This window comes from Poecilia reticulata, chromosome 15 (assembly GCF_904066995.2).
Source record: "Poecilia reticulata chromosome 15, P_reticulata-male-v2, whole genome shotgun sequence".
Taxonomy (NCBI): Eukaryota; Metazoa; Chordata; class Actinopteri; order Cyprinodontiformes; family Poeciliidae; genus Poecilia; species Poecilia reticulata.
Window position 1 is genome coordinate 3406100 of NC_088844.1, and position 14056 is coordinate 3420155.

Sequence of the window (14056 nt, forward strand, 5' to 3'; positions counted from 1 at the left end):
CACAGCCGTTCATAATTTATTTAATAAATTAATTAGTAATATCAATACATATTTATATAACTATAACACAAATAAATAATGATTAATACTAAATAATATATACTGGATACATGTTTATATGTATGTATGTATGTATGTGTGTATGTGTGTGTGTGTGTGTGTGTGTGTGTGTGTGTGCGTGCGTGCGTGCATGCATGTATGTATGTATGTATATATGTATGTACGTACGTACAGTGGGGAGAACAAGTATTTGATACACTGTTGATTTTTCAGGTTTTCCCACTTGCAAAGCTTGTAGATGACTGTAATTTTTATCATAGATACTCTTAAACTGTGAGTGATAGAATCTAAAACAAAAATCCAGAAAAATACAATGTATGATTTTTAAATAATTAATTTCCATTTTATTGTGTGAAATAAGTATTTGATACACCAGAAAAATGAAACTTAATATTTGGTACAGAAACCTTTATTTGCAATTACAGAGATCAGAAGTTTCCTGTAGTTCTTGACCAGGTTTGCACACACTGCAGCAGGGATTTTGGCCCACTCCTCCATACAGATCTCCTCCAGAGCCATCAGGTTTCGGGGCTGTCGCTGGGCCACACAGACTTTAAGCTCCCTCCAAAGATTTTCTATTGGATTCAGGTCTGGAGACTGGCTAGGCCACTCCAGGACCTTAAGATGTTTCCTATGCAGCCACTCTTTAGTTGCCCTGGCTGAGTGTTTTGGGTCTTTATCATGCTGGAAGACCCAGCCACGACCCATCTTCAGTGCTCTTACTGAGGGAAGGAGGTTGTTGGCCAAAATCTCACGATACATGGCCCCATCCATCCTTCCCACAATATGGTGCAGTCGTCCTGTACCCTTTGCAGAAAAGCATCCCCAAAGAATGATGTTTCCACCGCCATGCTTCACGGTTGGGATGGTGTTCTTGGGGTTGTACTCATCATTCTTCTTCCTTCAAACATGACGAGTGGAGTTTAAACCAAAAAGTTCTATTTTTGTCTCATCAGACCACATGACCTTCTCCCATTCCTCCTCTGGATCATTCAGATGGTCATTTGCAAACATCAGACGGGCTTTGACATGCGTTGACTTGAGGAAGGGCACCTTGCGAGCACTGCAGGATTTTAATCCTTGACGGCGTAGAGAGTTACTGATTGTTTTCTTTGAGACTGTGGTCCCAGTACTATTCGGGTCATTGACCAGGTCCTGCCGTATAGTTCTGGGCTCATTTCTCACCTTCCTCAAGATCAATGATGCTCCACGAGGTGAGATCTTGCATGGAGCCCCAGACCGAGGGACATTTTCCATTATTTTGCATTTCTTCCATTTTCTAATAATTGCACCAGCTGTTGTTGCCTTCTCACCAAGCTGCTTGCCTATTGTCCTGTAGCCCATCCCAGCCTTGTGCAGGTCTACAATTTTATCCCTGATGTCCTTACAGCTCTCTGGTCTTGGGCATTGTGGAGATGCTGGAGTCTGATTGATTGAGTGTGTGGACAGGTGTCTTTGATACAGGTAATGAGTTCAAACAGGTGCAGTTAATACAGGTAATGAGTGGAGAACAGGAGGGCTTCTTAAAGAAGAACTAACATGTCTGTGAGAGCCAAAATTCTTTCTGGTTGATAGATGATCAAATACTTATTTCACACAATAAAATGGAAATTAATTATTTAAAAATCATACATTGTATTTTTCTGGATTTTTGTTTTAGATTCCATCACTCACAGTTGAAGAGTACCTAAAAATTAGTCTTCTACATGCTTTGCAAGTGGGAAACCTGAAAAATCAACAGTGTATCAAATACTTGTTCTCCCCACTGTATGTATGTATGTATGTGTGTGTGTGTGTGTGTGTGTGTGTGTGTGTGTGTGTGCGTGCGTGCGTGCGTGCGTGCGTGCGTGCGTGCGTGCGTGCGTGCGTGCGTGCGTGCGTGCATGCATGCATGCATGCATGCATGTATGTATGTATGTATGTATGTATGTATGTATGTATGTATGTATGTATGTATGTATGTATGTATGTATGTATGTATACACATACATATATATATAGATATATATGTTTTTCAGCCGATAAGTTCTAGCTTCAGAGAGATTCAGCAGCTGAGATTGAGTCCAAAATCCGTCTCTCTTTATAGATTCTCCTTCTTCTTCCTCACATCGTGTCTTTAGGAAACCTTTAAAACAAAAACGGAAGATTTGGGATGTATCTTACTTTTGACAGAGTGAAAGAATTACATATAAATAATAGTCTTTACCACCTGTGTAAACTTTGCTGGTGAATGTTATAACACGTAATAAAAGTTTTATAATAAATGTTTAATTTCTAATGTAGGCTCTTGTGTCAGATGATCTAAGTCAATGTTAGAGAATAATAATTTTTTTTTATTTACGGAATCTTAGTTAGTCTAATATTAGATGGCATCTTGCCGGTGGACATAAATACAGCAAAGTAATATTCTAATCACAAAATATACACAATAATATGTCCATCTTACTTGTGAAATGTTGTCTGTGGAGCCTCACATCAATAGTCCATCAATCCGAACAACAATATCCCGCAGTGCTTTGGCATCTTCTGCTGTTTTGATTGAGCAAAGTAGGAGGGTATACCGCTCCAAGATGGCCGCCGTATTTCCTGCGCCGGAGCAACCAATGCAGGGTCTACTCTTATAGTATGTCTATGAAGATAACAGACGCTGTTCAAATTCGCCATTTTTACTCGCATAATATTGCCTTAAAAGTAGAGAGGGCCTTGACAATAGTTACTAATTTTGGTCAATTCAAGCTGGTGACGTCCTAGTCCAAGTTAGACGACAACACAACGGGACAACAACTGATGGAAATGAAATGTGTGTCATGAAAGGAACAGAAGGGATGAAGGATGCTAAGTGTTGCTAGCTCATGATAAGTTTGTTTATTAATTATCTTTGTTTAATTATAAACAGTGCAGTAAAGACATATAACTTACGTTGGTTTCATAAATAATTATTTTATCAATTTTATTGTGACTTGTATGATTATTACTATAGCAATCATTCAGCTTTATGTTATAACTGCATGGAGGTTGTTTGTTGCAACTTATACTTTAATTCATAAACTAACCTGGTTTTAATTAAGCTCCATAAGACAAAGAGACTTTGATATTGTGAGGTTGTTGTTGTTCTAACTCGTTCATCCATGATATTATCTTCAACATATGTTCTCAGTCTAAGCAAATGAAGATGAAATATGAAGCCAGAGAAATCAGGTGTCAGGAAACTCAATACTTTCTGTCTCAGGAGAAGTTCTGACTCCACCAGATCACCAACCAGCTCTGAGGATGAACCTTCACATCGTCTTCATGATGTAAGTTTGTTTTTTAAATGAGGAGCTAGCTACATTTTCAACAACAAAAACTGCTGTGTTACCAACACTAAGTACTTAATAAACATGATTTGATTTAAAGGTAACTGGAAAAATTTTTTCTCTTCTTGTTAATCTAATATTTATCTTTCTTTTTTTAATTTGTTGACTTTCAGGGCCCTGTGATGGACTGGTGACCTGTCCAAGGTGAACCCTGCCTCTCATCTGATGGCTGCTGGAGATGGGCACCACCAGCCCCCCTCACCACCCTACAAGGATCAGTATGTTCAGATCATGGATGGAAATATTTTAAGGTAGTTTGTCTCCTTAAGTCTACACTTAAAACAGCTTCATAGTTAATGCCAACATCAACTGATTCTATGACATTGCTGACTATTTTTTTTCTACTTCTAACATTAACAGGCAAAGAAGAAACCCAGAAATGTTTTTCCACCCCAGGCATCCGGTCCCAATCATCATCAGTTCTGATGATGTCACATACATGGCGAGTCCACAACGTCTTGAAATTGTAAGTATTATCTTTTTATTTGCCATTTTTCTGTTCTCTTTAAAATACAAATAATTGCTCTATTGTTCTTTTTTGTAGGTTTCTGTAAGGTGCAGTGAATGGAAATGTTCTGTCGTTGATCCTCACTCATGTTATTAACATAACAACAGTGTCATGAAGTGTCATTCAGTAAATAATGACAATTTTAATGAGAATTTGCTTTAAAAGTTGGATGAAAGGTTTTATGTTATGTATATGACAGTGTCATGTCAGTCTCATGCACACCCCATCAAATAAAGTGTTACCAAAATGGTAATATATTGAAAGCACAATGTAATTATAATTTTTGTTCTTTAAAGTAATAACTTCCATGTTTTATTGTCACACTTAAATTTTCATGTTCATGTGTTCACTTTTGATGTGTAAACTGATAATTTATGTAAAGTTCATAAAGTTGTGAGTAAAATTGGACAATTTTAAAATGTCGGTAATAAAACAAAATATTTGAATTTCCTTGAACATCTTGTGTAATTAATCTTTCCATGTAATTTTAGCCTAAAACAATGTAAGTACTGTAGTGTAGTTATGCATGTCATGTACAAAATAGGAAAATAGGAATACAGACTTTTATGAGTAATTAAAATTGTACTTTATTAAAAATAGCAGTAAATCAAAAATAAAAATTAAGTGTAATTTAAATACATTACTAATATAATAGTAGTATATCGAAAACATATTTAAAGTATATCAAAAGTATATTTTTAATATAATTCTATGATAGAATTTGTACACTCAATATGGAATATTTTGGAATATTTTTCTTGAATACTGCATAAAAAGTGTACTTAAAGTATACTAAGTACTACTTGAAGTTGTTCCAAAAAAGTACGTTGAAGTATACTGACTATACTAAAAGTTGTAATTTAATACTATTTAAAGACTACTAAAGTATACTAAGCACAAAAAAGCTGTTCCAAAATAGTACAGTTTAAGTACATCAATCAAAATATGCTAAAGTATGTTCAAATTTAGTACACTAAAGCATACTTTTTTTTTACTTGGGAGCATCCTACTGCAGATCGGAGCTGAGGAGCAGCAGGAGGCTGCGCAGGATTTAACTGTAATCAAACGGGATCCGTTCATAATAAACTTAGTTTATTGTTCCAAAAGCACAATTGTGGTTGGTGTAATAGTTTGTGTAGCAAACCGAGCTTACCCGATTATTGTCGTTTGGAAAAGAAAAAAAAAGGTCAGACTCAACTCCACCTCTCTGCTCCGCTGCTGATAAAGATGTCTGGGATTTTGTCTTGTTTTTTGTTCTTATAATTCTACATAATACACAATGTCAATATTTGCGTGAATATAGCTAATAAAGCCTGTTGCTGTGAAGCATTTTTACTTAAGTTTCTATGACATCACCACAACTCTATATCGACTATCATGTTGATGTCAACTTTAAAACAATATTAAATCATGTAACCTCTACTCTCAAATTTGTCAGCCCAGTGTCACACGAAAGCCAGTTTGATGTGAACACTGTTTCCGCCGGGTAGTTTACACTGAGTACGCTATGCGGTCATAAAAATGTATTCTTGCGTGGACATGTCTGGCGGGTGTCCGCTTTGTGTCTGAACGTGGTCCGTGCGGACCTCTGTGGACAGAAGTACACCCGAGTATGTTGGGGCCTTAATACAGATTTAAAAAGTTTAGCCTTCCTTAGAACTAGTTCTAATTTCAGCTCACACAGAATGAAACTCAATTATTCATGTTCATAGTTCACTAAATGAAAGTAACAACTTATAGTTAGGTAAAACATATTACTTTTATTAAAAGTTATTACTTTTAGCTCTTTAAAAGTAATAGGTATTACTAGTTAGCTAGTAGTGACTAGCTAGCTTGCTACAGTTTGAAAACCCCTGGTTTATATTCTAGAATATTTATGTGTTAGAATGGCCCAGTCAAGTCCAGACCTAAATCTAACTGAAAATGTGTCTATATTTAAACAAAATCAGCTGGCTCTCAAATTATTACAACATATATTTGTTTTAAACTCATCCTTTTCCTTGACCACTTTGAAGTGGTCACTTTGAATCCCATGGTGTTCCCACTAAACACTGTGGGATTTAACATGGTGTTTCATGTTAAATCCCAATCGTATAATCCCTCTGCAGCGAAGGCTGAAATGTTGAATGTTACATTTCAACATTTAAGTGTTGACTTGTAACATCGTGTTACATTTTAACAATGTAACACAATGTTGAAATGTTTAAGATGTCTAAATACTTTCCGTGTTGCAATCTTTAGCTGATGTAAGTCACCAATGCTTCTTGAGCCTAATAACACCTTGTTTTTGAATACAGTGTTTGGCACGAACAGTGGTGAGTAATAAAAATCTTATTTCACCAAAATTAGAATAGGACGTAAGCCTAAACAGTCATGACAAATCTGAAGTGACATTTCCCTTGTTATTTAACAGGCTTACGTACTTGTGAGAATACAGAGTGGTTCCTGCAGTTAAGCTGTAGATAACAGCATCAAGTGGAAGGAGCTCTTCTTCACCTCAAAAGCTGGATGTATAACAGCTGTCAGGTGCTTGCTGCTGTCTCAAGGGCCAAGTTTGTTAATGTAGTGATTTATTGCACTCAAGATGCTCAGATGTGTACAATTTCCAGTTCCATTGTGCAGTTTTGTACACAGTCTTATTTATCTTTCTGTATCCTGAAGTCATTCTCTGTACAGTATTTTCCCTCTTACTGGTCCCTCTCTTACCATCTCTCTCTCTCTGCCTCTGTCTCTCTCTCTCTCTCTCTGTCTTTCTCTCTCTTTCCCTCCCTTCTCTCGTCTCTTCCTGGTTTCCTGCCATCCGTCTGCCTCTGTGCCGGAGGTGCCGGTTGCTATTTGGATGATTTAGTCCGTGAGGGAGAGAGAGATTTCATTAGCTGTTTACCTGAGGGCCTCTGGTACCCGTGGTGCTTTAAAGCTGCTTTATTAAAAAAAATAAAAAAATCCTGCATTCAGCTGTGAGGGAGCGCAGGGGAACAGAGGGTTAAGGGTCATTCATGCATTTGGTCATTGGTGTGAGATCTCTGAATGTATATGCACCTATGGGTCTGTGATAGCTCTGCTGCTATATGATTTTTTTTTTCTCTATCCTTTTCTTTTTGAGCAGTTAGTGAGGAACATATTGGCTCATCCTAATAGGGCGCACTTCACACTGTGGGCTGGAGCTCTCTGAGTGGGTGTTTGCTCAAGGGACTTTTCTACAACAGCTTTATTAAAAAGACAACATCACACCGGAGCAGGATTCACTTTCAGTTCTGGCTGTGGTGCTTTGTGAGTGTGAGTGTTCACACTCTAGCATTTGACATCAAAGTTTTAATCACATACAGCCATGTTTGATTTATTTATTTTATTTTTATTTTTTTACCATTTTCATGAGAAATCGTCAAATGAATTGCATACATACTCATGATCTCAGTTGTGTAACAAGCTGTTCAAGTGCAGGTGATGTGAGCTGGTTGGGAATGCAGCTGAAGAAATATAGAAATCTTATCTGAAATGTACAAAACATATTTGTTTGCTTAGCAAAGCAGGCTTCAAAATTCAAAAGTAATGTTTTCTTGTATTTTTTGTCAATCCTTCGGTTTTGTAATTTCTGCCACTTCCTGGAGTCTTGTTTCGTCTGGTTGGTTGTAACGGGTTCGTTTTCATCCTAAGTCTTTCACATCCTTGCGCTCTGCACAAAACCCTCGTTCTTGGAAGTCAGTACTTGTGCACCTCTTCATTCCTCAGGCGTCTTCTTACTCTGAAGGATTATGTTAAACAATCAAATTTAAAAGTTTACTGTCCTCTTCTACAAATCTCCATACCTCCTATATCATCTTTCAAAGAATAAATAAACAAATCAATTGTCCTTTTGCTTCAGCAGGTTTTCCCAAGTAATGCGAGAGTCTAGATTGCGTTTATCCTCATTATTTGAACAGTTTACTGTGGAATCACTATGCTGGTTACATTTTTTTTTTAAGTAGTTGAGTTTTAAAATTTGTGAGAACACTTTATGTGTTTAACTTTTAACCAATCAAAAGAGTTATTTGTTATTGAAAATTATAAAGTTCCCATTAAGCATTACTAAGCAAAAGACAACTAAAATTCCCTGAGAATTAAAGCTGCCATTTTTCATATAATTTGATGTAATCCAATTTTATGTTGTTTTTTTTGTTTTTTTCATTTTTGAAAGCATGTTAATGTAATGTTTGAATCTTACTGATGTTTTTGCTATGAGATTGAAATTATGTTTTAATGTAAAAAGGCCCAAATTGAACCCAACTCCAGTTGCCTGTTGCTGTAGTACTGACAGTGACTTAATGCAGTTTGCGCTGTTTCTTTTTTTTCTGAAGCAATTTGTTGGTGAGGCTGTGGACATTATTTTCCTAAAATAATAATAAAAAAGTACTTATCTCTTGAGCCTTTGTCTGTCGTGTTAATTATTTGCAGTGGGGAGTAAAGTATTTATACAGATTGTTTAAAAAGTATTCCTTCATACAAATAATGCAGAGGTCCGTATAGATATACCTCATCTGTAGGAGACTGAATCTAAATTTGAAAAAAAATCCAGAAAAACTACATTGTGAAACAATTAATTTGGACATTTTGGCCAACTAAAACTATAAGTTTATATCCACTGAATAAAAAGGCACATACACTTACTTAGACCATAGAGATGCCTTAGGATGAATATTTTTGCTCTCTAATGAATTTTATTTCCTTTATTTATTTTTTGTGGGAGAATATATGTAGCATCCCGATCCACATTCCATTCCAGTAGATGGCAGTGAAGCTCATCAGAAGGTTGCTTGCCAACTGCCATAAAAGAAGAAGCTGCCTTCGGACACCAGGGACAACAAGGCTGGCACAGAACAACAGCTTGGAGAGGCTCAACAACTGTTAGTGCAATTATTAGAAAATGAAAGTGATGGGTATTTTTCTGAACCTACATAAAGAACCACAGACAACGTATATGAGTTTTATGGCCGAACTTTTGCAAAAGGAGAAGACTCAGCAAACTGCTCCACCAAGCCGTTCACAGAGCGTTCTGCCCTCTCTCTGCTGGAGCAGGACTTTTATTTAGGAAAACCAGAGTGTGAAAAGATAAACAGCAAAGACGGATGGCAGCTCTGTCTACACACACAGGTCATCTAGTCCTTTCCCTGGAGAGCGATTTCTCCCAGGGGTGGAGGGAACAGTCAGTTCTCAGGAACACAGACACTTGGTGTCAAAAGTATTCAACACAGCTATCAAAAAGGTTTTAGCACAGACAAGAAAATCACGTCACTACTGATTAATATAAGACTGATTAATAATCTAAAGTAACAATAAATGGATGATATATAAATGTAAAAATGATAACACAAAAAATTCCCAACAGAAAGAATATCTAGATGACTTTCAGTCTGCTTTAGACTTGGGCTGCATAGGAAATCAGTTAACTTTTTATTTCCCCAAACTGTAAAACAGCATAACAGGATTGAGGAACATTTTGTCTTCCTCTGACATGTTCGGTTTCGGGGTAACCTGCAAAGATGATTCAATGTTCCGGGTGATATTATGTGAGCAAGACTTTAAAAAAAGTGAGTTAAAGTCCCATGTTTTACTGATCTGCTGAGCTGCATCTGCTTGCTGTTTGCTCCCCTGTCTGGGGCGATAAGATAATCTGTAGATGTCCTGCATTTCATTTCTTTGATGCGGGGAATGGAAAGCAGAAGAAAGGAAAATGCATGCTTCAAAAGAGGCATGCATCACTGCATAAAAACTCTTCCCTCTTTCTTTGTAGTTGGTTGGGAGAGATAACAGAGACTGACAGGCAGCTGGGTGCAAACGCTGCTCTGGAGACCCGTCACTCAGAGCCGCGGCCTGCAAGCTGTGCTCTGCCTGAAAACCAGCACTGATACAATAGGGCAGAAATCATGGGAGGCCTTCCTTCCTTTCTTCCTTCCTTCCTTCCTTCCTTGGAGTTGCTCCTTGCTCGCTCACCGACTTACACAAAGGAGAAAACACACACACACACATACATACAAGTCTACCACGTAGTTCAGGGAGAAATGGACATCACCTGGGGTTAGCAGTGACACAGTTGGAGCTCGAGCATCCCTCATCTCCTCCTTTTTTCACTTCCATTTTTTTTAGCATTATCACTTCCTTTTCCCCATCCCTTTCTTCCACTGACCTTTACCGGTGACCTTTCCTCCCTCTCGCCTGATAATTTCCCACCTGCGATTCTTTTGTTGTCTGCCTTCTTCCCTTTGACTTCTTCCTATATGTCTCCATCTCACAGCAATATCCCCTTTCCTGTCATTTTCTCCCTCACTCACACACGCACTCTCACAACCTTTTTCACTCGTCACCCTAAAACTATTCCTGTCACCTTTCTGCCTCCCTATACTTTCACCCCTCAAGATATTTTCCATCAGCCTCTCCCCTTTCCTCCTATAACCTTCTCAGGGAGACATGAAAACCCCTGTATGTCACTTCAAACCCCTACTTTCTTTCTCATTTTTCACACCTGTCCTTTTACCTTGACCACCTCCTGACAGTTTGTGCTGTTACGTGACCCACTTACAGCAAATCCTGGAAACCTTCCTCCTTCTCACCTCCTCTAATCTTTCCTCTTCCCAATCTCTCTCTTTAGCCCGCTGGTCAGTCAGCATGTACTGTCATTGCTGTCCTACGCGCACACACACACACACACGCACACACACACCCACACACACACACACCCACACACCCACACACACACACACACACACACACACACACCTGACCCTCTGTCACCTTCTCTCACTAAGTTGTTTGTTTAATTTCTTGGTTGTTGAGTTGAAGCTTGATTATTGATTTAGATCTATAAAATTTCAAATAAAGACAAGAACACCACGGTGTTGTGATAAAGTATTTGCCCCAATACCAATTTGTTGTGGTTACGCTTTTTTGTCACACTTAAATGTTTCACATCAGGCAAGACAGCAGAAAAAGAAATACTGACTGTACCAGATGCCATGTCCGCCTGTTTGAAGGACAAACATGATCAGCCGTCACTCTGTGTAAATGAGTCAAGTTCTGTGGTCCAGAAATAAGAAATGTTTTGGTATAAACTGTGCAAATTAAGTACAGAATAAAAGTAAAAATCTAAATTCAGTCAGAGGCGTCCTGTGACCACATGGACTGAAGGGCCACTCAGAGAGGAAGCCATCACTCTTTCCTTTAAAAACAGCATATTGGTACAGAGGTGTTTATTTTTAGACACGTGTTTCGAGGCCTGATGAAGGTTATAAGCCTGAGAACATCATGACATCTGCAGAGTACAGAGGTGGCAGCAGCATGTTGACTGACTGTTTTGCTGCAACGAATTCAGACAATGAAAGACATCAAGAGGAAAAAAAAATGTTATGCAGGAATATTAAAGTTACATCTCAAGACATCAACCAGGAAGTAGAAGCATGGGAATAAAATTGATCTTCCAAATAGAAAAGGGCATCAGTGTTTTGTTGTGGCCATAACAAAGCCTTCATCTCATTCCTATAGATTATTTGATTATTATTAGATTATTTGAGGGCGTTGGGAGATGCAATTACCCTTGCTAATGAGACGCATCTAATGTGATTCCTTTCACAGCTGGTGGCTTGATGCGTACCTCTTTTGTGTCAGAAGTGTAAATAAAAAATATTTTCTTCCTCTTTCTATACTGAAATGTTTAAAAAACTTTTTTAAAATTGCATTTCTTCTTCATTTCTACTTCCCTGTATAAAGCATGAAATGACTTTCACCTAGTATAGTTTGTGTTGTGATCCGTGTTTTTCTGTGTAGTTATTTTGAGATTTTCTGTTTAGTCCCGTTTCCCTGTGAGTCTCTGTCCTGTCCTCCCAGGTCCTGTCATTACCCTCCCAGTGTATTTAGTCTCACCTGTTGTCTGTGTTCCTTGTCGGATCCTGTCGTGTGCACCAGTCTGTTTCCCTGTGTTCTTTGTGCTCCCCGTTGTTCTGTACCTGGACATTAACATTAAATTCATCACCATCCTGGGTCCTCCCTGCGTTCTCCCTCACCACTTCACCTTATGACAGTTTGACAGAGTGGAGATGACCCATATGATCACCTCAAAGTAAAAAGTGATTACAAATCAATAAGACCAATTTGCCACAACAAATAGAAGGTAAGCTTAGGCTTGGTGAGGATTTATCGTTGCATGACTGAAACCATTTCATATGTTTTTCAGAAATAAAGTGAGATGCTGGAGGACTTTATAGTATGCAGCTCATCTCTCATGAGCTTGAACCAGCATACAAATGTGTTGTCTGAATGTAAATGATCAAAACAAAACACTTTGCATGAGAAACTGATTGGATTTAATTAACTGGTATGTCAGCGGAGGCAGATCGGGTTATGACACCGTTTGCAGAGAAACCAAAGTAACAGACGGCTTCCGGCTTGTGTTCCAGCTGCAAAGCCAAACTCCACGGTAACATTAGTGCTGGAATGTTGAATGTGTTTATTTAATTGTATGACAAATGCATCCACCAAGCTATAAACCACAACCCAGAATCTTTCTTTTTTCAGATTATTTGTATGCAGAGTCATGTTCCTTCGCAGTCTGACCTGCTGCCTGCTGCTCAGTCTTTCTGGAGATATATCAGCCATCCAGCATATAAAAGTCCATTTCCATGCCGTGCCTCAGTCTGCCTCTACATGTCTGCCTTCATGCATACAAAAATGCATTTGTGTTCATCTGAAGACAAACTGCTCATGGAGGTAACGCTGCCCCCTTCCACCACCCCACCTTCAGCTTACTACCATCCTGCTCTGTATGAATTCAGCTCTTTCTCTTTAAGACTCACCTCGGTCTGTATTCATAAAGATCCTTCCATTAAATTTGAAATGATGTTCCCAGCTTGTTTTTCCAGATAAAAACAGAATTGCCTGAAGCCATCAGACAAAACCCCTGTTTCTCTTAGTTTAATGTAAAGAATTTTAATACAACAGCAACAGCATTTCTTGAATAAATAAAGAGCAAAAGAAGTCTGCAAAAGGGTAAAATTGTAATTAAAAGTAGAACATTTTTCAAAGGACACCTGTCCAAAAAACAAATACTTAACTACTGAACATAACCAAATGTAAAGTGAAACAAAAGCAAAATGAAGTTGAAAAGTAATGTTGGTATCATATCAAATGGCATATATTTTAACAAAACACAAATCTACTGAGGAATAAACCTGATTTCAGTGGCAAAGTTACAGGATGTCGTTGTTTCAATGCATACATCCATATGTTCTCACTTCTGACCTGGGGGGTGGCGGGTGGTTAGATATCTCCAGCCATCGTTGTGTGGGATGGCAGGTCAGACAGACAACCACGCAAGCAAACAGTTGGAGAACTCAGCTTACCTAGCAGTCATAGTTTTGGACAGTAGGAGGGATGAGGGAGTACCAAGGGAACTACCCATGCATACTGGCAGAGAACTTGGAGTAAAAGCCCTGACAAGGAGAATATTGAATAAATGAGCCACAAATCCTCTGCACAGGTGTGTTTTGATCAGGGAAGAAGTGTTATGCATGTTACTATGGACTGACTAGCTCCAGACTCTTTCTGTTGGCTGGCTTTAGCTACTACGGCTCCTGAAATAAAATAGACATCAACATATTTTAAAATCCATACCATTGATAGACACAAAAGCAGCAATATTCAAGTGGTTTGCACTGCGATGGAGCTTCTTTCTTTCTGCAATGCAACAGCATCGATCATTTCCCAAACCTGCCAAACAAAGACTCCAAGCCTTGGCTACCCGACTGAAGGAGATAGAAGCCAGACAAATAACCAAGCTGTTCTCCATAGAACCAGCTCAATAATATTCCCAGTTCAACGGTTGTAACTCACAAGCCAACCCGCAAAGCCCACAGCCTGTATAATACTGGAAAAGTGAATGGTGAAAAATTAAAACCAAAAAATGGAGTGAAAAGTGAACATCATTATGGCAGATATCTGATGAAGAGTCTCGAGTATGAAGAATTGGAGAGCATCAGGCCCGGACATGGTCCATGCAAGCATCAAAGCCAAGATGTCCAACCTCCAAGAATACATCAAGAAGATGAGCCTAAAGGATGAAGGGCTCAGTGGATGTTTCACACAATGGAAACTCGAAGAGGAGTCAAAT

General features: G+C 38.4%; 1 long non-coding RNA gene across 1 annotated transcript; it reads left to right on the top strand.

Moving 5' to 3' along the window:
• Positions 1-3278: 3278 nt before the first annotated feature.
• On the top strand, positions 3279-4454 carry LOC145555003 (uncharacterized). The gene is made up of 3 exons (XR_014091038.1): positions 3279-3356; positions 3530-3882; positions 3961-4454. It is a non-coding gene; the product is annotated as an uncharacterized LOC145555003 (long non-coding RNA).
• Positions 4455-14056: the final 9602 nt, after the last annotated feature.